Source organism: Polyodon spathula, chromosome 2, assembly GCF_017654505.1.
Source record: "Polyodon spathula isolate WHYD16114869_AA chromosome 2, ASM1765450v1, whole genome shotgun sequence".
Taxonomy (NCBI): Eukaryota; Metazoa; Chordata; class Actinopteri; order Acipenseriformes; family Polyodontidae; genus Polyodon; species Polyodon spathula.
The window spans coordinates 99,689,378-99,713,049 of NC_054535.1; the positions used below are offsets into that span (position 1 = coordinate 99,689,378).

Genomic DNA, 23,672 nt, shown 5'->3' on the forward strand with positions numbered 1-23,672 from the left:
TCAAAATGTCAGTCTATTCACTTTTTTGCTAGATGTTAACTTGGCGACACCCAAAGCTTTAATTTGTAAGAACACTATTTAAGGTGTACCATAAATGCCCAGAAATGGACTTCCAAACAGGTGCGTTCAGTCATAATCTTTTAAGAGCCTTGGTCCCAGAGAACAGTGCAACTGCAGTTGCTCTTCTTTGGGTCCTATAGCTTAATTGCATTACCATGGAGTATCTCATTGTTGGAAAATGCAGGTATTAATTCCTTGGTAAGTTACCTTCTCATCCAGAACAACTGCAACATCTGTATTCCATTTTCATATTGGCTGCTTACTCAGACTGAATGCTAACAATGCTTTTAAATGGCTGTTTTTTGTTTTTTTTCCCCCTGTTTTTCTCCCCAATTTGGAAAGCCCAGTTGTTATTTGTATCCCGGTTCATTGCTGCAACCCCCTGCCGACTCGGAAAACGGAGGTTGGAACACGCGTCCTCCGAGGCACGCTCCTGCCAATCCATCATTTTTCGCACCGTGGATCCACAGCAAGGCCACCAGTCCTATAGTGTCGGAGGACAACACAGATCTGAATGACTCCACTGCAGACCCGCAGGCACCCTATCAGCCACAGGGGTTGCTGGTGCGTGGTCAACCGTGGATTTTCCTGCCGACCTAAGCCCTCCCTACCCGGGCAGCGCTCGGCCAATTGTGCGCCGCCCCCTAGGAACCCCCGGTCACGGTCGGCAGTGACGTAGCCTGGATTCGAACCTGTGATCTCCAGGCTATAGGGCACATCCTGCACTCCATGCAGAGCTCCTTTAAATAGCTGTTTGTATAGGCTTCCCCAGTGTAGTTTTTTTTATTGTGATGTTTGTTTCCACTGCTGTGAAACATTACCTGCATCGCATTTGAAAGTTTCATTCACAGACCGATGCTTTCGTCCGGTTATGATAGTCATTTCACTATGTTTTCTATATGCTGCTAAGGAACAAAGTAAAAGACAAAGAGTTTATTTTAAAACTTTTCTTTCTTAAAGTAGTAATTACCCAAGCCTGATTCTTGGAAGACTGCTGTCATCTGCACAAGACGAATTGGAGCTTGCCAGGAGCTGCAGATGGAAAAGTCGTAGCGTTTCTCTCCTGTGGTTTTAGGTTAAATGTGATTTCAGTTTCTAAAGCTACTGCAGCGGCACTAGAAATCCCAGAGTGCTGTTTTAAAAATCTGAAAAAGGGAGCGCTTCACTCATGATGGTGTGTTTGTGAAAAATGTAACCGATCCTTTTTCTATAACAACAGATGTATATCAGTGGAGTGGAGTTCCTTATGCTGGAAATGCCTGCTAAGTGTTTCCTGTAGTGGTAATTCTTTCCATACAGCAGTGCTCTGTGTGTGTCATTGCTTCTACACAGAGGTGATATATAATGCGTACAGAATATCATTTTGGCATGTATTGCTGCCACCAGGGTACCAGCAATAGTAGCCCTAGTGCAGTAGGAAATACACACACGTATACATAATCACAAAAACACAAAACAAAGCACAGTGGGTAAAGCAGCTAAAAACAAAAGTTTGCCATCCAGTGGCTCAGCGCTGCTCCCACTAAAAGGGAGATCCAGCTTCAGGAACCTTCTCCCGAACACAAACTAAATAAACTGGTGTGGGATTAAATTCTCCTGCATTTATCCCTACCCTGGTTGTAACAATTATCCCGGTTACACACGCAGTGATAATCGTGTTTGGCCCATCCGGTTCACTCCCTGGCTGTGTACACAGGCCTGAATCTTCACCCTGAGACGCAGACATGAACAAACCACAAGTAAGAACAAAGGACTGACTTTCCAGACCCTTTTTATAGGCAGCTGACCAGTTTTTGTTGATTATTGGTTATGCAATTGACACCTGGCCATCTGCTGCACATTCAGATTCATTTAGGCAAGCAGGGAGGTCTAACCTCCCAACCCTGCCACCCAGCACACATTTTGTTTTGATGAAGGTTATACATTTTATTTACAATCCGAACCAAACTATGTTTAATTTATGAACCCAACACAAATGTATTATTTTACAGGGCAGCCCTCAGCCCTGCCACAGAGTGGAATTTGGTCAAGTGGTAAAGTTAATAATTGGAACAGTGCATCTGAAATGTCTCGTTTTGTGATTGCGGCCTTTGTTACATCACTCTCATTGAGAATGCTTACGGCCTGCCTCAGGGCCACTGCCTTAGAGGTGAACATTACAGCTCAGTCTCCTTACCCATCAAACCCCTGGACCCTCATTTTGACAGCTCTGTGGTGGTTTTGTGATGTGGACAGCTGTGGACGGTTTGTGTTTGTATAATATACACTGTGTTCCATTCAGCACTGCAGGCATGTAACACAGTTGCGTTTGGGTGAGTTGGTCTCATACTACTCTGTAAATCTGGCACATCCGTGAATATCAAAGTTTAAACCTGACAGTTTAGTTTACTACAGTTGGTTAGTTATTTAAAAAAAAAAATGTTGCAGGATTATTCTGTCCCCCCGCTCTTCTGGGTTCAGGAAATCCTGTTGGAAACCTGATGGAAGGAGAATTTTAAGTTGTCGAGAGATCAGACAGAAACCCTGAAATGTTTCCTTGTGTTTACTTCAAGGGCTGCTGTTGTGGAACAGAAGTACTGGAGAGGCTGTGTCAAGCTGTAGTAACCAAGCAGAAGAGCGTACACGGGCTGCAATTTTAGTTGCTTTATGATATATATATATATATAATATATATATATATATATATATATATATATATATATATATATATATATATATATATATATATATATATTCCTTAAACCAAGAAAAGAGAGCTTTGTCATCTGCAGCAAATATCACAAAGATTCAAATGAAATTCACTATGGACAGTGACATTTTTTCATAAACTTGGCAGAAAAGAGGTTTGTTTGAGGTTTTTTTTTTTGCTGGTGTCCCAAGTAAAGGCATCTGCTTTACGTTACAAGCTGTAATACAAACTGACTGCATTCTCTTTAGAATGTATCTATTCTGAAATAAATATTAAGAGGAGAGGGAGAATAAATAAATAAATAAATAAATAAATAATATTGTCTGTGTGATAATGTAAATCTAGGGCTGGTCGATCACCCCAGGAGAAATCTCATAAGCATGGATGGAAAATGAATGCCTAAACTAAGGGTTTTGAATAAATGAACTGAAGTTGTAACCAAGGCCTTTGAAGTTTATAGTATGTTGCCAGCCCATGAACGTACACATTTGTGGCCTCTGTATATATTTTAAACTGGGGAGTGCCTCACCCCAAGAGTGTGAATTGCATATCCCACCCCTGTCATTAGAAACACCAAATTGGGGGAACATTACTCGGCGAGGGAAGAACTTGATGAACAGGATACATTGCAGGTCTTTCTTTGATCCACCCCACCAATGGCATGGTAGCTAAGGCTGATTACCAGTATGTGCTGGCAACTGCTCTGACGATCTATCTGTACAGTCAATACATTTCTGCATTTCTTTTTTTTGAGCATTGACCAAGCTTTGCTTTTTGCTTACGAGTTGTAATTAAAAAGGGGAGGATGTACGCTTTGGAGTAATGCATGCACCGTACTGACTTGGAGACTTCTGCAGCAGAGATTTACATTGATCAGGGAACTGGCAGTCAAATCTTGTGGTTCTGGTTTGTTTTACTGCTGGAAGAAACAGGACACATGACTAATGTTATAGAGCCCGCTGTGAGCTGTCTGTTGTGTACGACCTGATTTATTAGGAGCTGGCAAGAATGGAAGGTTGTTTTATTGATTTTAGCTGGACTGAAACAATGAAATGTGATCATTGACGCAGAGTGACAGAAAGAGTGACCTCATACTAGGGGAAAAAAACCTCAGACTTTTGCTCATATTTGAGTGTTCTGCTTCATATTGCCTACATATCAAAACTGAGGCGTTCTCTTATTGACTAGTACAATTTACATACAGGTTAATTCACAGCACCCAAAACAAAATGTCTCTGTTATTTTGTTTGTTATTTAAGGTGATTCCCTAATATTCAAAGAATTTTTCTGTTCAATTTTGTGTTCCTTACGTTCTTTAGTTTTTTTTTTTTAATTAGTTTTTTGTGGTCTGTAGGTTAGACTGCGCAGCCTAGTAGAAGGAAATGAAGTCGAAGGAATCTGGGCAATGTGAGGAATGCTGCTCAGAGATTGCTAGTGATTTGAGTTTATTTATCGCTTTGTGTACAGGGTGTCTTGACTCCAGGGATGTCCCCATTCATTGTAACGTCAGTGATGCGTTCTGTGACGTGAACCTGGGTTGTAAGCATGTCTTGTAGCCTGAGCTTGTGACCTCTATCATTAGTCTAATTACTCTCAGGCATGTCTGAGGCAGTCCTTGGTCGTGTAAATCTCTGGCTCAAACTCCTATCCAATGAGACTCATTTTTCCACTTCTTTAAAATCAGCCAAATTCATTCTCCCATTTAAACTCCCTGTAAAGTGCCATCTTCATGCTTTATGAGGTCACAAACTTGATGTGCCAACCCCTGGAGTCCTGCTAGAATCCTATTCTCAGTACAGAGCTGGTCTTGTGGGCAGCATCCGCTGTGTTGGATAATAGTGCTTAATTATGTTCTTCTAGTAATTCATTGGGATTGGATCAATGTGGCATATAGTTAAAAAATAAAAAATAAAAAAACTGTGTGCCTTTTAATTTTTCCCTGTGGCTGCCCACTCACGAATGTTATTTCAGTGTTTGAGCTGGATAGTCTGCTGGTCAGTGGGATCCTAATACTATAAGTAACAGAGCCGGGGATAAAGAAGGCACGTTCTGAGCCTTTGAAGCACCTCTGGCAAGACCTTCAAAGCACAGCAGTCTCCAATCAGTCGTTCCTGTAACAGAGTCATACGTTTAAGCCAGCCACTGTCTATTGAGTAATGCAAACATTATTCTTTTTTTATTTTGTAAAAATAATTGATCTTGTTTTGGTTGACTTTGTTCGGGTTTCAGGGGGAGTATTTTCTGGCATGTTTTCATGATACGCTATTCCTCTGAGATTGCTGTTCTCACTTAAATGTACGCAATGAACACAGCAGTGAGCCAATCTGGAGTAGAGAGGCTTTGCAACAGGACATGCCAGTCTGGAGACTAGAGAGATCATGTAACAGGACATGCCAGTCTGGAGACTAGAGAGGTCCTATAACAGGACATGCCAGTCTGGAGACTAGAGAGGTCCTATAACAGGACATGCCAGTCTGGAGTAGAGAGGCTCTGTAACAGGACATGCCAGTCTGGAGTAGAGAGGCTCTGCAACAGGACATGCCAGTCTGGAGACTAGAGAGATCATGTAACAGGACATGCCAGTCTGGAGTATTGAGGCTCTGTAACAGGACATGCCAGTCTGGAGACTAGAGAGATCATGTAACAGGACATGCCAGTCTGGAGTATTGAGGCTCTGTAACAGGACATGCCAGTCTGTAGTAGAGAGTCTCTGTAACAGGACATGCCAGTCTAGAGACTAGAGAGGTCCTGTAACAGGATATGCCAGTCTGGAGTATTGAGGTCCTGTAACAGGACATGCCAGTCTGGAGTATTGAGGTTCTGTAACAGGACATGCCAGTCTGGAGTATTGAGGTTCTGTAACAGGACATGCCAGTCTGGAGTATTGAGGTTCTGTAACAGGACATGCCAGTCTGGAGTATTGAGGTTCTGTAACAGGACATGCCAGTCTGGAGTATTGAGGTTCTGTAACAGGACATGCCAGTCTGGAGTATTGAGGTTCTGTAACAGGACATGCCAGTCTGGAGTATTGAGGTTCTGTAACAGGACATGCCAGTCTGGAGTATTGAGGTTCTGTAACAGGACATGCCAGTCTGGAGTATTGAGGTTCTGTAACAGGACATGCCAGTCTGGAGTATTGAGGTTCTGTAACAGGACATGCCAGTCTGGAGTATTGAGGTTCTGTAACAGGACATGCCAGTCTGGAGTATTGAGGTTCTGTAACAGGACATGCCAGTCTGGAGTATTGAGGTTCTGTAACAGGACATGCCAGTCTGGAGTATTGAGGTTCTGTAACAGGACATGCCAGTCTGGAGTATTGAGGTTCTGTAACAGGACATGCCAGTCTGGAGTATTGAGGTTCTGTAACAGGACATGCCAGTCTGGAGTATTGAGGTTCTGCAACAGGACATGCCAGTCTGGAGTATTGAGGTTCTGTAACAGGACATGCCAGTCTGGAGTATTGAGGTTCTGTAACAGGACATGCCAGTCTGGAGTACAGAGGTCATGTAACAGGACATGTTCCTGAAGGGTAACGTGGCAATTAAAAGATTAAATGTTTTTTAATTCTACAAGCAGGGCAAGAAAGCCAGTTACTGTGTGTAAGTATGCTCCTAAAATGAGAACTCAATACAGAGTTCAAGTGTGCAGTTTTTGTAATTGTATTTATTTTTGTAATTTTATTTCATTCTTCACAACCCCTTCATGTAGAAACGTTTCATGCACTATTGCAATTTCTCCCTTTTCATGTAAAAGCAGCAATTCAGATGCTTGTGATTACTGTCTCTGTTGATAGTAGATAGCACAAACGCAAGTGCTGTACAAAAAAACTGCCATCCATACAAATACATGCTGGACACAACTGAGCCCAATCTTGCACAATACAATACCGTGCAGTTATACATTGCTTTCCTATAGATGGTAATATAGCTGTTTACTGGGTTCACCAGATCTGCAGACGGTGTGTTGAGTGGAACTAAACCAGTGCTGAGCTGCACCATGTGGAATACTGCAGTTGCAGTTGCAGTGGTTAGTGACTGAGGGAACATTTGAAGGCAGATGTTTGCCCTGGTCATATGTAATCATTCCTGCGGTGGCTGCAATGAGTATGGAACTTTAATAACCAAGATCCGAATCCGAGATGTTCTGTGTTTCTGAACTGAATGGCTTAAATGACCTTTGGCATATAGATTTGTACTCATCATGCTGGACTCCTTGTACAGGGAAACCAGGCTACCAACAGATCTGTTATATCGGCAGATGGCAACTTAACCAAATTTCTTAACACCATCAAATTGCCTTTGTTCTGTAACTGCTGCTTAAACAGGAAATGGCACAGGAATGGGAATCTCTTTGTGCAATTAACTTGTATCCATTAGCCTGGAACAGTGTACTTGCATGCGCACACAATCTAAGTCCGTGTAATGCATAAAGACTCCTAACATATGGACTGTAGTGTTGTGAACCATACACTTCCCTAAATGAGCAAGAACAGTCTTGTCTTTTTCAAGCAACAGCAGATTGAAAAGTATTTAAACAAACTGACCCTTAATGTGATCTTCACAAAGAAAAAAAATGCTGAAGAATGGCCTCCTTTGTGGTGTGCGAAACCACAGTGGACATGCCTGCGGCAGAATTCCCAGAGTCCCCCGGGCCGGCTTGTTTCCTAGCTGTGAAGCTGCTGCAACCTTTACCACATGCGGGCCCACCCCAGCTTCCTCTTCCTTCTGGGATCCTCCAGCCTGCAGCTCGGAGCAGCCCTGATTACAATCCCAGTGATCGCAGGGTTTGAACCTAGACAGGCCTCTCCCTCGAGTCCCATGGACGAGGGAGGAGGAGTGAATATTGAACCCAGGCAGACCTCTGTGGAGTCCCAGGGATGAGGAGTGGATATTGAAATCACACAGACCTCTCTGTGCAGTCCCATGGACAAGGAAGGAGGAGTGAATATTAAACCCAGGCAGACCTCTCTGTGCAGTCCCAGGGATGAGGAGTGAGGAGTGAATATTGAACCCAGACAGACCTCTGTGCAGTCCCAGGGAGGAGTGGATATTGAACTCAGACAGACCTCTCTGTGTATTCCCAGGGATGAGGAGTGAGGAGTGGATATTGACCCCAGACAGATCTCTCTGCTGTCCCAGGGAGGAGTAGTGGATATTGAACTCAGACGGACCTGTCTGTGCAGTCCAGGGATGAGGAGAGAGGAGTGGACATTTGAACCCAGACAGACCTCTCTGTGCAGTCCCAGAAACGTGGAGGGAGGAGTGGATATTAAACCCAGACAGACCTCTCTGTGCAGTCCCAGGGAGGAGTGGATATTGAACCCAGACAGACCTCTCTGTGTAGTCCCAGGGACGAGGAAGGAGGAGTGGATATTGAACCCAGACAGACCTCCTCCCTGGGACTCCATAGAGAGGAGTGGATATTGAACCCAGACAGACCTCTCTGCTCTCCCAGAGAAGACGAGGGAGGAGTGGATATTGGATGTTTTAGTGTACACAATGTTATATGTTTGAAATATGCATTACACTCTTTAAATCTAGTGAAAATATACCATACTTTCAGTAGGTGATAACGTTTTTAGATGATTCAGTTCCAGTGCAGAAGTTGAGTTCTATACTGTAGCCACACTGCTTTACTCTTCTTCAGTGCATATGAGATTTTTACATCACACTGTATTGAAGGGTTAGCCTACTAAAGGAAATCCCAGAAAATCTGTTTTTCTTTCCAGGCAAAGTGCTGTTGCAGCCCTATTCCTGCACCAGTAGCAGATTGCTCTCCAGCATCTATTTAGTTGTGTTAAGATTTGGTTCAGTTCATTTGTAAAACGCACTTGAGCTTGAACTGCTCTGGTCCTCTGCTGTTATGATATTTGTTTGATAGATTTATTTTTGCTTTTCTTCATTTATGCGTTTGATCCTGTACAGAACTGCGTAGTTTTTTGACATTTTCAAAGCCTGTTGTGTGTTTAAATGTATGGAATGTATTACATTTTGATTTACATGTAGAAATGAAGCCTGGACTGTCTGAGTAGACAAAGGGCCTGAGATTTCAGTTTCCTAAATGTGCAAATGAAAGAAGAAAACTTCAGAACAAAATCCACTAAATCTGTAGACTTTTTTTTTTTAAAACATGTTAGCAGGACATGCGTAGGAATCATATTGTAATAGTTTTATAAAACATATGGCTATGATCATGAAACAGCAGTATAATGATATTTTCACATGACCTATGAATAATTGACCTCCTGAATTTTTCACTATGGCACATTTATTGCTCCAAATCTTAAATGTGTAACATTTTTTTACACCACCAAAAGTCCAAGAGTTGTTTTCATTAGTAATATTTTAATGTCGGTGCTTGTGAATTGCACAGTGTATGAAAGGGATTGGGATGTGCACTGTGTGATCTCCTTGTACAGTAACTGCCTGTTGAGTTATTATTTGCAAATAATTTGCCATTTTACAGACACTGTGTCACCTGGTATGAAAGATCGAATGCATTAACCCCTTAAGGTACGAAAGGAACTGAGCGGTTCTTCAAGCGATTTCTTCTTAAAAATGCATTTGACTTAAGCATCACGAGGGAGAAACTGATGATTTAGAAGACCAGATCCAACCCTGTTTCATGCACCTTTGCAATAATAAGTATCATTTTGTTTGTGGGGCACATACTGTATGTCCTTTGTAAAGGGCTAAGACTCAGGAATTCATTGAGTCCTGCGCTAGGGAAGCCTGCAGCTCCTGCGCACTGCTGTTTTCAGTGCACTTGGTTGCCCTCTCTCGCTCTAACGGTGCATTGATCAAACAGCCCGATTTGAAAGCCTTTCAGCAGCACTGGGGTCTGAGATGATTCACTGACAGATGTCTCTAGGAGAGGGGGTTTATGGTTCATTTGTGAAATTAAGTGTTTGCTTTGGACAGGGAGCTACAAAGCATTATTCTAAAACACTTAGCAGGCTGCACAGCTATTGATCTAGTAAGAAAAATATATTCTCATGATGCCGGTTCTTATTTTCCAGATGGGGTCTGGTTTTTCTTTGAGGGGGGAGCCACATTTCATGTTTTGGCTCCTAGCCACTTAAATACTCTTCCAGACCTATACAGTATGAACCCTAGCATTACGTTTCCTGTTATTCTGACACCGCTCTAGTTCATGTTGACCTTTTATTATAATGGCAGACCCCAAGTTCACAAATCCCCATTGTTCTCTTCCTTCTGCCTCCCCCGATAGCGAGCCATGGTCGGGATGTTGTGTATCCTATGATGTTGTGTATCCTATGATGTTGTGTATCCTCTAGTCTCCGACTTATTCAGCTGCTCAATGCGATGACCCTCCTGTGTTATTCTCTTTTTAAATCTTTACTTTGGCCTTCCTGTAGCAGGTCGCCAAGCTTCAGCCAAGATCCCAGCCAAGCTAAGGAGATTATAAATGCTAACTGTAATCTAAACCAATCGGATTTACCGCTGGTTTCTTTTCATTTGTGGCCAGATTGTCTCTGCCCTATGAAAAGGTGGTTCCAGAACTCAGAGTTCCCCTTTTGACCTGAAGGCTCCAAGCTAATTACACATCCCAATGAAGAACAACTAATGTGAAATTCTGTTTTTGTATTCATGGCCATCGCACAACGAATTGCATACATCTCTGGGAATATTGTTTTATAAACTTTTAAGCATTGTAAGAACCCCGATTTGGTGTTTTCAGGAATAGTCGTTCAGTAGTAACTGGAGTCTGAATGGGTAAGTTGACATGAACAGAGAGCGAGTCAGTGGTTCAGCAACTACTTCTAATGATCAGCCCCCAATTTCATGCCATGCTTTTCATCCCACAGTACTTTTACAGAAACATCTGTTGCCGTGCGTAAGGCGGGGAATGTATTTCCCCTTTTGTGCAACTGCCGTAAATCATAAAACTCCAGCCGCTACTTAGAGAAAAGTATACATTGAAATGACGGTGGGGTTTAACAATTTTAACTGGGGGTCTGCATTAATGTATTTTCATTGCCTTTGCAGGTGAGGGAGAGCTGGTCTTTGGATAGCCTGTCCAGTTGGCCACTGTGAAGAATTATATAACCGGTAACTACATTTCCAATCATTAAGCATTTGCACTGCTAGAACTTATTGGGGTTCTCCAAAGAATGAACAGCTGAAAACAAAAGTTATTTGCTTGGCAACCCAATAGTTTAATTGGCTTAATTGTGAATAGAAAAATAAGAGGATATGGTAAGAAAAGAGAAGGGTTTCTTACTGTATAATATATTACTGTAAAAAAAAAAAGTTACAAAGAAAGTGAAATATTCATGGATGCATATTCAAGGCACATTTAAGAAAAAAAGAAGATGGTGGGTGTTAAGAAGTGTTTTAACTATATAGTAGGCCATTTATCAAATTAGAATGGAGTAGGTCCTTTTTAGATCAGTATTTTGTTTTAAGAACTCGCCTGTCAGTGTTTGAGGCACCTTTCTAATGGCAGGGATGTGTCAAACAAAAGAGATCAAAACTAAGAGTTATCGACCATGTTGGAGTCATGAAGTCATGTGTTTAAATTTATTGTAGAAACAAGAAAGGTCTCTTAAAGACACTTATAATGCACAATAAACTGTATATGAATCAGATTATTTATCAAAGAGCAATTCTGTATAACCGCTTACAGTACAGAACACAATTATTAACGGTAGTAAATATATACAAGCTAATACTGGTGCAAAAAGGATAATTCATTAAAAACCATGCATTAAACAAGCTTAAAAATTAGTGGAGCAAGACCTTCAATCATCCCAATACAAGAACTCGAACATGTCAAACAAAAACCCCAAAAACCTGGGGGCAAAACAAATCTTCACTGCCTGCGATCCTCACCCCCTCGTTACCTTGGACAGGGCCTTTTCTAATAAGACATTTTCGCCATTTTCAGCAAAATGTTTTGATTTGCTAACGAGGGTGACTTAAGAAGATGGGATGATCTCGGCGCTGCAGCAATCTAATATTTCTGACAGTCCCTGTTGATGGTTATTAAGTGTGACAGGTAGTAAACTGTGCTCCCCAGAGTGTGTTTCAGACAATATCGCATGATAGCAACTGGACCAGTAACGTTCAGCTGAAAATGACAGCAAATAAATCAATAGATTATTCTGAAATACACATATCCACAGTGTTGCTTGATCTGGCAAGCTATCTGTTCACTAACACAGAACAGGAGCAAAAGGATGACATCAGCTTGCTTTGCATAATTGTGAAGAATACTTTCAGCAGGCTATTATAAATCATGTGCAGCAATAATAAAAGGAACTTCCCAGTGCATTCAAAAGGTTTCCTTTCTTTATCAAAAAGGCCTTCATACAAGGGCTCACATGCCCTTACTATTATTATTATTATTGTTGTTATTATTATTATTATTATTATTATTATTATTATTATTATTATTATTATTTATTATTATTATTATAATGGATTTTATCCGTAACTCTGTAATGTAGGAATACTAAATGAACATTTTCCCCAACATTGATAAAGACTTATAGTTTTGTATTAAATAAAGTAAAGTTTTAACACTCAGTCAGAACATTTGCAGTGTCTGTCTACTTTACCCAGTTCCTGCTCAATTTGACCTGGTAAATTTATACTCCTGTTTGGTTAATAGGATTGTTTTATTACATCATTGTCTCGTATTCCGCTGATTCATTCAATATATTCCATCCAAATAGTCTTTGCCGTGCTAAGCATCAAACATTTCTAATCACATTACAAATAGCCTACTTTACAGTCCTAAAACCAGACACAACATTAACAATGTATGAAAATGCTCGTGTTTCCTGTTGCAGTGAAGACAGCCAAAAAGGATCTACACGGAGATATAGTAAATTACCCACATAAGCATACATAAACACTGTCATGTTGTCGGACTGACCTCTGTATGCACATCGGCAAGTAACACAGTAGCATCAAAGCTTTAATAGTGCACTGTAAGCACAGGGCTTGACTGTTCCCTTTCTCTTCTGGTCTTGTAAGATGTACAAGTACAGAGTCTATTATGCCAGTAGTATGACTCTGTGACCTTCTTATACTGTGCATGTGTTCCATCTTATCCTTTACACAAATATGAATCAGTATTTTAGACACAGTACGTTGCAGAAGTATTGCAGAAGGAATCTAATACCGAGTTACTATTGCAGTAATGCTGTTTTTTTTGAGGGATTGTTTGTATTAAGTGGTAATTGTATAAAGATGGCAATGGTGCATTTTCATTTTTGTGGTCTGTAAGAGAGGGGGGTATGGATAGAAACAGCTGGGGGAAGCTCAGATTGGAAGCTATCTAAGGGAAATTGAATCTATGAAAAATGTATTCCATTTCTTCATTGTGTTCTGATTCAATGTGTCCACCTGGTTTTGTTAATGAAAGGAAGTTTTGGAGCAGTGCTAGCAGCTCGGGTTTCAGCGCGTCCCGAGGGGCTGTGAGGTAATGGCTCGATGGCAGGCAGGTCTGGAATAAGAGCGCTGCACATTGCTGGAGATGATGCTCTTGGACTTTGACTTTTAACAACACTACCAATACTGGGTTCTTGCATTGTCCAAAACAAGACTGATGACGGGCAGAGCTGGATAGCAGATCTAATCATTAATTAGCATCATTCTGCTGGTTAAATTTCATTCTACATGATGAGTAATACCTTCTGGCTTTAATAAAACCCATTTCAAACAATGCAACTCCAAATGAATCCCTGTGCTGGTGTTTTGTTGACTTGCTATTTAGTTTTCTTACTGAATTCTGTGCTGCAGGCCTGGACTCTGAATCTCACTGCTTTTCTGTACAATGTGGAATGCTGACCCCTGGTCCTTTTTTCAGGTCGAAAAAGTCCCCTGGGTCGACATTTGTCAATTTTTAGATTGTTGAGTGCTTGAATCAGATTGCCGCGTAGTCTTCTTTGTTCAAGACTGAATAGATTCAATTATTTTAGCCTGTCTGCATATGACATGCCTTTTAAACCAAGAATAATTCTGGTCTCTGCTTTGCACTCTTTCTAGAGAAGCAATATCCTTTTTGTAGTGAGGTGACCAGAACTGAGCACAATATTCCAGATGAGGTCTTACAAATGCATTGTAAAGTTTTAACATTACTTCCCTGATTTAAATTCAACGATTTTCACAATGTATCCGAGCATTTTGTTCGGCTTTTTTATAGCTTCCCCACGTTGTCTAGATGAAGACATTTCTGAGTCAACATAAATGCCTAGATCTTTTTCATAGATTCCTTCTTCAATTTCAGTATCTCCCTTATGATATTTATAATGCACATTTGTATTGCCTGCATGCAATACCTTACACTTTTCTCTATTAAATGTCATTTGCCATGTGTCTGCCTAGTTCAGAATGTTCTGTCTTGATCATTTTGAATGACCTTTGCTGCTGCATCAGTGTTTGCCACTCCTCCTATTTTTGTGTCATCTGCAAATTTAACAAGTTTGCTTTCTGTAGCAGAATCTAAGTAATTAATATAGATTAGGAAGAGCAAAGGACCTTTATTGATCCCTGTAGTACTCCACTGGTTCCCTCGCTCCATTCTGAGGTTTCTCCTCTAATCAGTACTTTCTGTTTTCTACATGTGAACTACTCCCTAATCCATGTGCATGCATTTCCTTGAATCCCTACTGTGTTCAGTTTTGAGAATTAGTCTTTTATGCGTGACTTTGTCAAAAGCTTTCTGGAAATCTAAATAAACCACGTCATATGTTTGCAATTATCCATTGTCAATGTTGCATCCTCAAAAAAGTCAAGCAGGTTAGTTAGACACGATCTCCCTTTCCTAAAACAATTCTAACTGTCTCCCAGGATACTGTTACCATATAGGTAATTTTCCATTTTGGATCTTATTGTAGTTTCCATATAATAGAAGTCAGTCTTATTTGGTCTGTAGTTACCTGGTTTGGTTTTGTCTCCCTTTTTGTAGATCAGTATTATGTTTGCAATTCTCCAGTCTTTTGGTACAACTCCTATCTCAAGAGACTGTTGCATGATTTTAGTTAGCGATTTGTAAATAACTTCTTTCGTTTCTTTGAGTACTATTGGGAGGATCTCTTCTAGCCCAGGGGATTTGTTTATTTTAAGCGCTCCTAGTCCCTTTAACACTTCTGCCTCTGTTATGCTATTTATTCAAAACTAGAAAGGAACAGATCGACTTGTGGGGCATGTTGTCCGTATCCTGCTTTTGTAAAAACTTGTGAGAAATGTAAGATATTTGCTATTTGTTTCTCTTCATCTATGATTTTGCCATTTGAACTGAACCATGGTGAACCAGAAATGTATTGTCACATGTTGGATTTTGTTTTTGTCGGTGTGGTGCAGGAGAATAGTTAAATGGTGCCAGAATTGCCCGTCCCTTCCCTTGTCTTCCCTGCAGGCAGAGGTTTCACAGTTTATCAGTGAATATTCCTGGAATGCCGTGCTGCTGAGCTATGTCTTTTCAGAAGCAGAGTGTTTACTGAAAAGATCAATCCGGCCCTGTACTGTTCTACTTAGTGGGCACAGAAGGACAGCCAGTGGTGACTGTGAAATATCTTTTTACCAATGTCTTCTTTTCTCCCCATTCCTTTTCTTCATTTCAAACAGACTGTTCTGAGCTGAGGTTATTTTTATTTTTTGCTGTATTGTAGATTGAATATTGTACAGAATTGAGATCATTTAATGAGGTCTTATAAAAAAACAAAAAACAAATGCATGTTAAATATTAAAAGTCCTGGTTCTAAAAGTCCCCTGATTTAAAGCTGGAATCACTTCTTTGTCTGAGTTGACATACCTCTTCAGAACAGGTTTTAGTGTGATTTCCATTCTCCTCCACCAGCTGCTGTGCAGTATGTGAACTACTTGTTTGTTTAATATTTTGTGTCTTTGATGATGAATGGGAGTGTGGATTGATTCCAGTGAGTCTTTCTTTAAATTAATGAGTTGGTGGTTACCTATAGTGTCTGTTTTACAATTGACGTGACCTTTACGGATTAAGTGGCAAACACATCAAGCTAAGTGTTGTCAGTATTTATCCAGCTGTACATGAGGCATTGTCCATGTTCTGCTTTGTGGGGATCTAAGAAGAAGCAAGTGTTCATAGATTAGCATTATAATTAAATGGCCTTTGTTGTGGAATTTGTTTGCTCCCTTTTGTGATATCGTCTTTTAAGCTTGCTTTGAATTGGTAAGAGTGAAGTTACTTCTGAAACATTTCAAAGTTATTTCAGGGGCGGGTGAAACATGTATCAGGGCTCGTGATTTACCGGGACGTCCTCCTGCGGCAAATAAAAACCGCATACCACCAACGATCGTTCAGTATCCTCTAGAAATCTTGCCTAATATGCATACACCCAACGTTTTTTCCTTACTCTGTATGGATACTTTGCATATTCGTTGCGTACAGTGTGTGAACACAGAGAGATGAAACACAGGCTTTAGAAAAGCAATGATTGGAGGAGAGTTCTTGTGAGAAGCAGCTCGGCTCCTCAGCACCCAATCGGTGCATTTGCAATGTCTCGCGGGTTTCACATACACACATAGTTCCTGCCTGTAGCCCATTAAAGCAGCATGTGGGGACAAAGTGGACATTGAAATATCTAGATTTGAAATATCATGAATTGACATTTCATTATTCTTGTGTTGATTTCAAGGGCCCTGTTTGTTGCTGAAACTGCAAGGAGTAGAAGCGTTGTAGATCTGGCCCGTTTATGTCTAGGTCTAGTAAACATGGGGGTGGAAAAGGCTGTCGTATTGATTTAATTAAAATGCATTCGAAATTAGGAGAGTACTGAAATGCCAAACAAAACTGTAGTGCTTAATAATGTACCAAGCTTGGATTGTCTGTCTTAAAGTATAAAGCCTGTAGGCACTTTTCAAAGGCATCACCGAATGGCTGCTCATTAGCATAATAGGTACCTAATTGAAGCCCATCCATTGCTTACAGATTCAATCTGCATGATGTTTTATTTTATTTTGAGATCGTGCTCCTAATATCCAAATTTTAACCTAATTCAAAACAGCCCGGCAAACCACAAGAAAGATGCTTTCAACATGTCAAATCGTTATGTGGGAACAAATCCCACTGCATGCTTTTCAGTGCTGGGAAGCAAAGAATGTTGCAGTTTGTTTCCCTCCTCTCTAGCTTGTTCCAGTTGCTTATTCTAAAGCTGTGTCCGAAGACTTCAATATTCCAATAGTCGAGTCACAGGAATATATATATATTTTTTCCAGATACCTTAACCATATGAAAAGAAATTGTGGCATTTTAATATGACATTTGATATAGAGATCTTGCTTCTAGGCTTAAAATATAGCAGCTACAAAGGAAAACAGTCCAAGTAATGCAACTGAGGCAAAATCAGAGTTTTAAAACCATTGCATAGTCACACATATATGCTCCAGTTCAAAGTCAGTAAACTCAGCCTAATTTGCTTAATATTACAGAAAGAAATGTATCTTGAAAGGCTAAGCATTTAGCATAATAATGGGTGTCACAAAATAGCGGTAAGTAATTTTTGTTATTTTCAGATTTAAAAAAGGGTTCACTCATGTGCTTAAAATAAATACTGAGAACACATCGCACCATAAACCCTTTACACCTATACTCAGCACAATAAAATCCCAGTTGTTTGTCAAAATAAAAATGTAGTTAAAATGCACAAACATACAGTAATACTAAGAGGTCAATTGTATTTTGAATAACCCTACTCATGTAAAACACTAGTATTATAGCTGCTGTTTCATTGACACATGCAAAATACCACAGCAGCGCAAACAAACACTTTTTTTTTTTTTTTACCTGTGCAATAATTGATAAAATCCACAGACCACTTCCTAAAAATTAATTGAAAACTGTGCAGTTACGTCCTCAACCTCTTTTTGTCTGGCAATGCTGATTTGTGCCTATTCCCAAAATGAGTTTGGATTCGCAAGTGGTAGTTTGGATTTTAAAAACAACTTACAATTTTAGCAAAATATGGCGCTTTTGCCAGTTCTTTTTTTGTTTTACACAAAACAATTATTTATTTTTTAAACATAGTATAATTTTCGATCAATATACATTAAACCAGACAACACACTCTAAATGCCTTTTCTACCGCATTTAAGTTTTAAGCTTACTTAAATAAAAAATCTATTGATTGACCCACCAAATAAGTATTGATTGGTAAGAAATAATATAAAAGACCAAAAACTATGGAAGTTATTTTAGACACAGTTTATATTAGTTTGGCATTTCTCAGTGCTGTCAGGGTGCTTATTTCTCTCCCTGTCTATTTTATAGTTCTTGCGAGCTCAATGAGCGCTGGTCCTCTCGATTTCCCTTCATGCTGCCGACGCTCTTCTATCTCTTGTCACGTGTTTCTCTCACTCATAAAGAGGCAGGGCTTGTACGCATCCAAAGAAGATGCATGTTTTTTTCTGTTCTTTTCGATTATGCATGATCCACAACACCTGCTTCCTGAGTAATTGGGGAATGACCCCAGAGCTTTTGGCCCATGGCCGGATGGACCCAGGCCTGGTAAAGCAGCCCTCCCAGGAGTCCCAAGACGTCCCACTGAGAACCCCCTCGCCTGCCGGACTGACGTGGGCTTCTGACAGTCCTGGAAGAACAGCGGTAAAAGACTGTTTGCACAGTTTTTTTTTTTTTTTTTTTAAAGGTGCGGTTGCAAAGCAGAATTCCATTCCCAAAATGACAATTCCGCGATTCTGTCCGACTGCAGCCCCACTGTGACCTTTATAGCCTCACATTAACCCACTTCGGCTCCCCCAATGTTCGCACTCTCTCACATACCCGACAAATCAGCCACACACATTGCACCCCCCTCCCCTAAAGAAACCCCCCTCCTCCTGTGAACATGGCAACACGACATACTACCTAACCCCCTGTTTCATTTAAGGTTGTCACATTATGTTAAATCTTAAAAGCAAGGGCAGTCGTTCATTCCAAACCCCGGGTCTCTGCGCTGACCGATATAAAAGCAGCTTTAAACCAGTGTTTCTGGCCTCAGTCACAGGATGCACTTTTCCTGTCTTTCTAGTTAGGCATCTTTACTAAAAAATGGTTAGCCTTCTTAAAGTAGTACTATAGTTTATAATAGAAGTCCCGAATGTTCTCTTCATTGCATCACAAAGGACGACTGACTGAAATCAGACAATTCGGACTCTTGACACTGCAAACATCATTAAATACCAGTTATGAGACTCTGATTAGGAGTGTATCATTAAAACTGGTATGTAGGGAACCAGACACTGTTTTCATTTGTTCCTATTCAATGGAAAGACTAATTTGATTTCCACATGGAAAATAGATCACTTCATTGGTGCCCAGGCACCGATTTTAGACCGGTCGGGCACCATATATGCATTTTCATAACAAGTCAAGATTCTGCCTATAGAAGAAAGTACCGGAACGGTGTTCCGGCTCGACTACACCACTAGTTAAGGGTTGCTATATCTGTGTCTTGGCTTGAATCAGATGGCCGACTGGAAGCCATGTTGCTTGTGTGTTGTGTCTTCAGCCTCCATTGTTGAGAACACAGAACATAGACTTCAGGGACCAGCTGCAAAAAACATCAAGTTAAATGTCCTCTTAGTTTTTCCCCTTAAGTGTTCCTTGAGTGTTTAAAGGTGTTACAGAAAGCAGTTTAACACATTTAAGTTAATATCCTAGTGTTAGGGAAAATGTATCTTTTATAGGCTGGTTTCACAGACCCCAGTTTAGTAAGGAAGAGCAAGACTTGTGCTGATCTGTCTGTGAAACCAACCAAAAGGAGTTTTATATGCAACCAGACCAAACACTGAAAATTGAATGTAACGTTTAGTCATGGAATTCACTGAATTTTAGGGAAATCAGTCACTACTTTAGTAGTAGTGTGACTGGTTTGTGAATAATATGTCATTTAAACAAATTCACAATGTTTAAACTGTAAGCACTGAAAGTTGTCATTGTTCATTTTGAGAAACAAAAATACACAAAGTTTGCTAACTTGCATACTGATGTGCCCACAAATACAGCTAACACAGATACAAGGTTAGTGCTAACACAGATACAAGGTTAGTGCTAACACAGATACAAGGTTAGTACTAACACAGATACAAGGTTAATGCTAACACAGATACCAGGTTAGTGCTAACACAGATACACAGATACAAGGTTAGTGCTAACACAGATACAAGGTTAGTACTAACACAGATACAAGGTTAGTGCTAACACAGATACAAGGTTAGTACTAACACAGATACAAGGTTAGTGCTAACACAGATACAAGGTTAATGCTAACACAGATACAAGGTTAGTGCTAACACAGATACAAGGTTAGTGCTAACACAGATACAAGGTTAATGCTAACACAGATACAAGGTTAGTGCTAACACAGATACCAGGTTAGTGCTAACACAGATACCAGGTTAGTGCTAACACAGATACAAGGTTAGTGCTAACACAGATACAAGGTTAGTGCTAACACAGATACAAGGTTAGTGCTAACACAGATACAAGGTTAGTTCTAACACAGGTACCAGGCTAGTGCTAACACAGATACAAGGTTAATGCTAACACAGATACAAGGTTAGTACTAACACAGATACCAGGTTAGTGCTAACACAGATACAAGGTTAGTGCTAACACAGATACAAGGTTAGTGCTAACACAGATACAAGGTTAGTGCTAACACAGATACAAGGTTAGTGCTAACACAGATACAAGGTTAGTGCTAACACAGATACAAGGTTAGTGCTAACACAGATACAAGGTTAGTGCTAACACAGATACAAGGTTAGTGCTAACACAGATACAAGGTTAGTGCTAACACAGATACAAGGTTAGTGCTAACACAGATACAAGGTTAGTGCTAACACAGATACAAGGTTAGTGCTAACACAGATACAAGGTTAGTGCTAACACAGATACAAGGTTAGTGCTAACACAGATACAAGGTTAGTGCTAACACAGATACAAGGTTAGTGCTAACACAGATACAAGGTTAGTGCTAACACAGATACAAGGTTAGTGCTAACACAGATACAAGGTTAGTGCTAACACAGATACAAGGTTAGTGCTAACACAGATACAAGGTTAGTGCTAACACAGATACAAGGTTAGTGCTAACACAGATACAAGGTTAGTGCTAACACAGATACAAGGTTAGTGCTAACACAGATACAAGGTTAGTGCTAACACAGATACAAGGTTAGTGCTAACACAGATACAAGGTTAGTGCTAACACAGATACAAGGTTAGTGCTAACACAGATACAAGGTTAGTACTAACACAGATACCAGGTTAGTACTAACACAGATACCAGGTTAGTGCTAACACAGATACAAGGTTAGTGCTAACACAGATACAAGGTTAGTTCTAACACAGGTACCAGGCTAGTGCTAACACAGATACAAGGTTAGTGCTAACACAGATACAAGGTTAGTGCTAACACAGATACAAGGTTAGTGCTAACACAGATACAAGGTTAGTGCTAACACAGATACAAGGTTAGTGCTAACACAGATACAAGGTTAGTGCTAACACAGATACAAGGTTAGTGCTAACACAGATACAAGGTTAGTGCTAACACAGATACAAGGTTAGTGCTAACACAGATACAAGGTTAGTACTAACACAGATACAAGGTTAGTGCTAACACAGATACAAGGTTAGTGCTAACACAGATACAAGGTTAGTGCTAACACAGATACAAGGTTAGTGCTAACACAGATACAAGGTTAGTGCTAACACAGATACAAGGTTAGTGCTAACACAGATACAAGGTTAGTGCTAACACAGATACAAGGTTAGTGCTAACACAGATAACACAGATAAGGTTAGTGCTAACACAGATACAAGGTTAGTACTAACACAGATACAAGGTTAGTGCTAACACAGATACAAGGTTAGTGCTAACACAGATACAAGGTTAGTGCTAACACAGATACAAGGTTAGTGCTAACACAGATACAAGGTTAGTGCTAACACAGATACAAGGTTAGTGCTAACACAGATACAAGGTTAGTACTAACACAGATACAAGGTTAGTGCTAACACAGATACAAGGTTAGTTCTAACACAGGTACCAGGCTAGTGCTAACACAGATACAAGGTTAGTGCTAACACAGATACAAGGTTAGTGCTAACACAGATACAAGGTTAGTGCTAACACAGATACAAGGTTAGTGCTAACACAGATACAAGGTTAGTGCTAACACAGATACAAGGTTAGTGCTAACACAGATACAAGGTTAGTGCTAACACAGATACAAGGTTAGTGCTAACACAGATACAAGGTTAGTGCAGGTTAGTGCTAACACAGATACAAGGTTAGTACTAACACAGATACCAGGTTAGTGCTAACACAGATACAAGGTTAGTACTAACACAGATACAAGGTTAGTGCTAACACAGATACAAGGTTAGTACTAACACAGATACAAGGTTAGTGCTAACACAGATACAAGGTTAGTGCTAACACAGATACAAGGTTAGTGCTAACACAGATACAAGGTTAGTGCTAACACAGATACAAGGTTAGTGCTAACACAGATACAAGGTTAGTGCTAACACAGATACAAGGTTAGTGCTAACACAGATACAAGGTTAGTGCTAACACAGATACAAGGTTAGTGCTAACACAGATACAAGGTTAGTGCTAACACAGATACAAGGTTAGTGCTAACACAGATACAAGGTTAGTGCTACACAGATACAGGTTAGTGCTAACACAGATACAAGGTTAGTGCTAACACAGATACAAGGTTAGTGCTAACACAGATACACAGATACAAGGTTAGTGCTAACACAGATACAAGGTTAGTTCTAACACAGGTACCAGGTTAGTGCTAACACAGATACAAGGTTAGTGCTAACACAGATACAAGGTTAGTGCTAACACAGATACAAGGTTAGTGCTAACACAGATACAAGGTTAAGGTTAGTGCTAACACAGATACAAGGTTAATGCTAACACAGATACAAGGTTAGTGCTAACACAGATACCAGGTTAGTGCTAACACAGATACCAGGTTAGTGCTAACACAGATACAAGGTTAGTGCTAACACAGATACAAGGTTAGTGCTAACACAGATACAAGGTTAGTGCTAACACAGATACACAGATATAAGATTAGTGCTAACACAGATACAAGGTTAGTTCTAACACAGGTACCAGGCTAGTGCTAACACAGATACAAGGTTAGTTCTTATCAGTGTTTATGGTCAAATTCTTTCCAGCAGTTGACCTTGATAGGCTTTATTTTGCTAATAAGTGTGTTTGTGTAATTGAGAGGGCTTTCTTCAGTTCAGGATAAAGCGGCGATCAATAGGGGCTTGTGTAAGGTTTTATATTTCATCAACCCTGTGGTTAAATTAGAAGGCTTTTGTTACCAGCAGCACCGATCGGTCAGCTCCACTTAATTCATAATCACAAATATTAAAATAATAAATAAAGAAAAGTTTTAGTTAAAGCAAAGTAAAATGGAAGTATGGGAGACCTCACTGTCCTATAACTCTATTCTGTATTGATTTGTTATTAACACACAAGTTAGAAATCCAGCTGTATTTGTTTTCTGATTAACATTTGGTTGAGGTAAGCAGCTGATTATGATGTCACTGTTTTCACTGGACTTTGCAGTTGAATGGAATTCCGAGAGGTGCCTCAGGAATTATTTTATAAAGCAGGTGACAATGCTGTTATGGTGAATACAGCACAGTTAAAAATGTAAGTGGCACGGCTGATGTCATGAATAGGGATTCTCCATCTGTGGATGTGTCGTGGAATACAGAAGTGAAACATGCGCTGTGATTGAATGAAAGATCCTGAGCAGTCTATAATGACCCTTATGTTCCAAAAGCCTTTTGTTTATGCTAGCTTTAATACTAGTGTGCATGTGTGTGTGTGTCTCTTTCTCTGCCGAAATTTAAAGCAATGCAGCTTCAAAAT

The 23,672-nt window shown here is 40.1% G+C and overlaps 1 protein-coding gene across 1 annotated transcript in view; it reads left to right on the plus strand.

Annotated features, from left to right (window-relative positions):
- LOC121305160 (LHFPL tetraspan subfamily member 2 protein-like) overlaps nucleotides 1-23,672 on the plus strand; it is a 74,665-nt gene that overhangs the window by 14,807 nt on the left and 36,186 nt on the right. The window contains exon 2 of the mRNA XM_041236705.1: nucleotides 10,759-10,821. The gene's annotated coding sequence lies outside the window, so the exon portion shown is untranslated. The remainder of the gene's footprint in view (nucleotides 1-10,758; nucleotides 10,822-23,672) is intronic.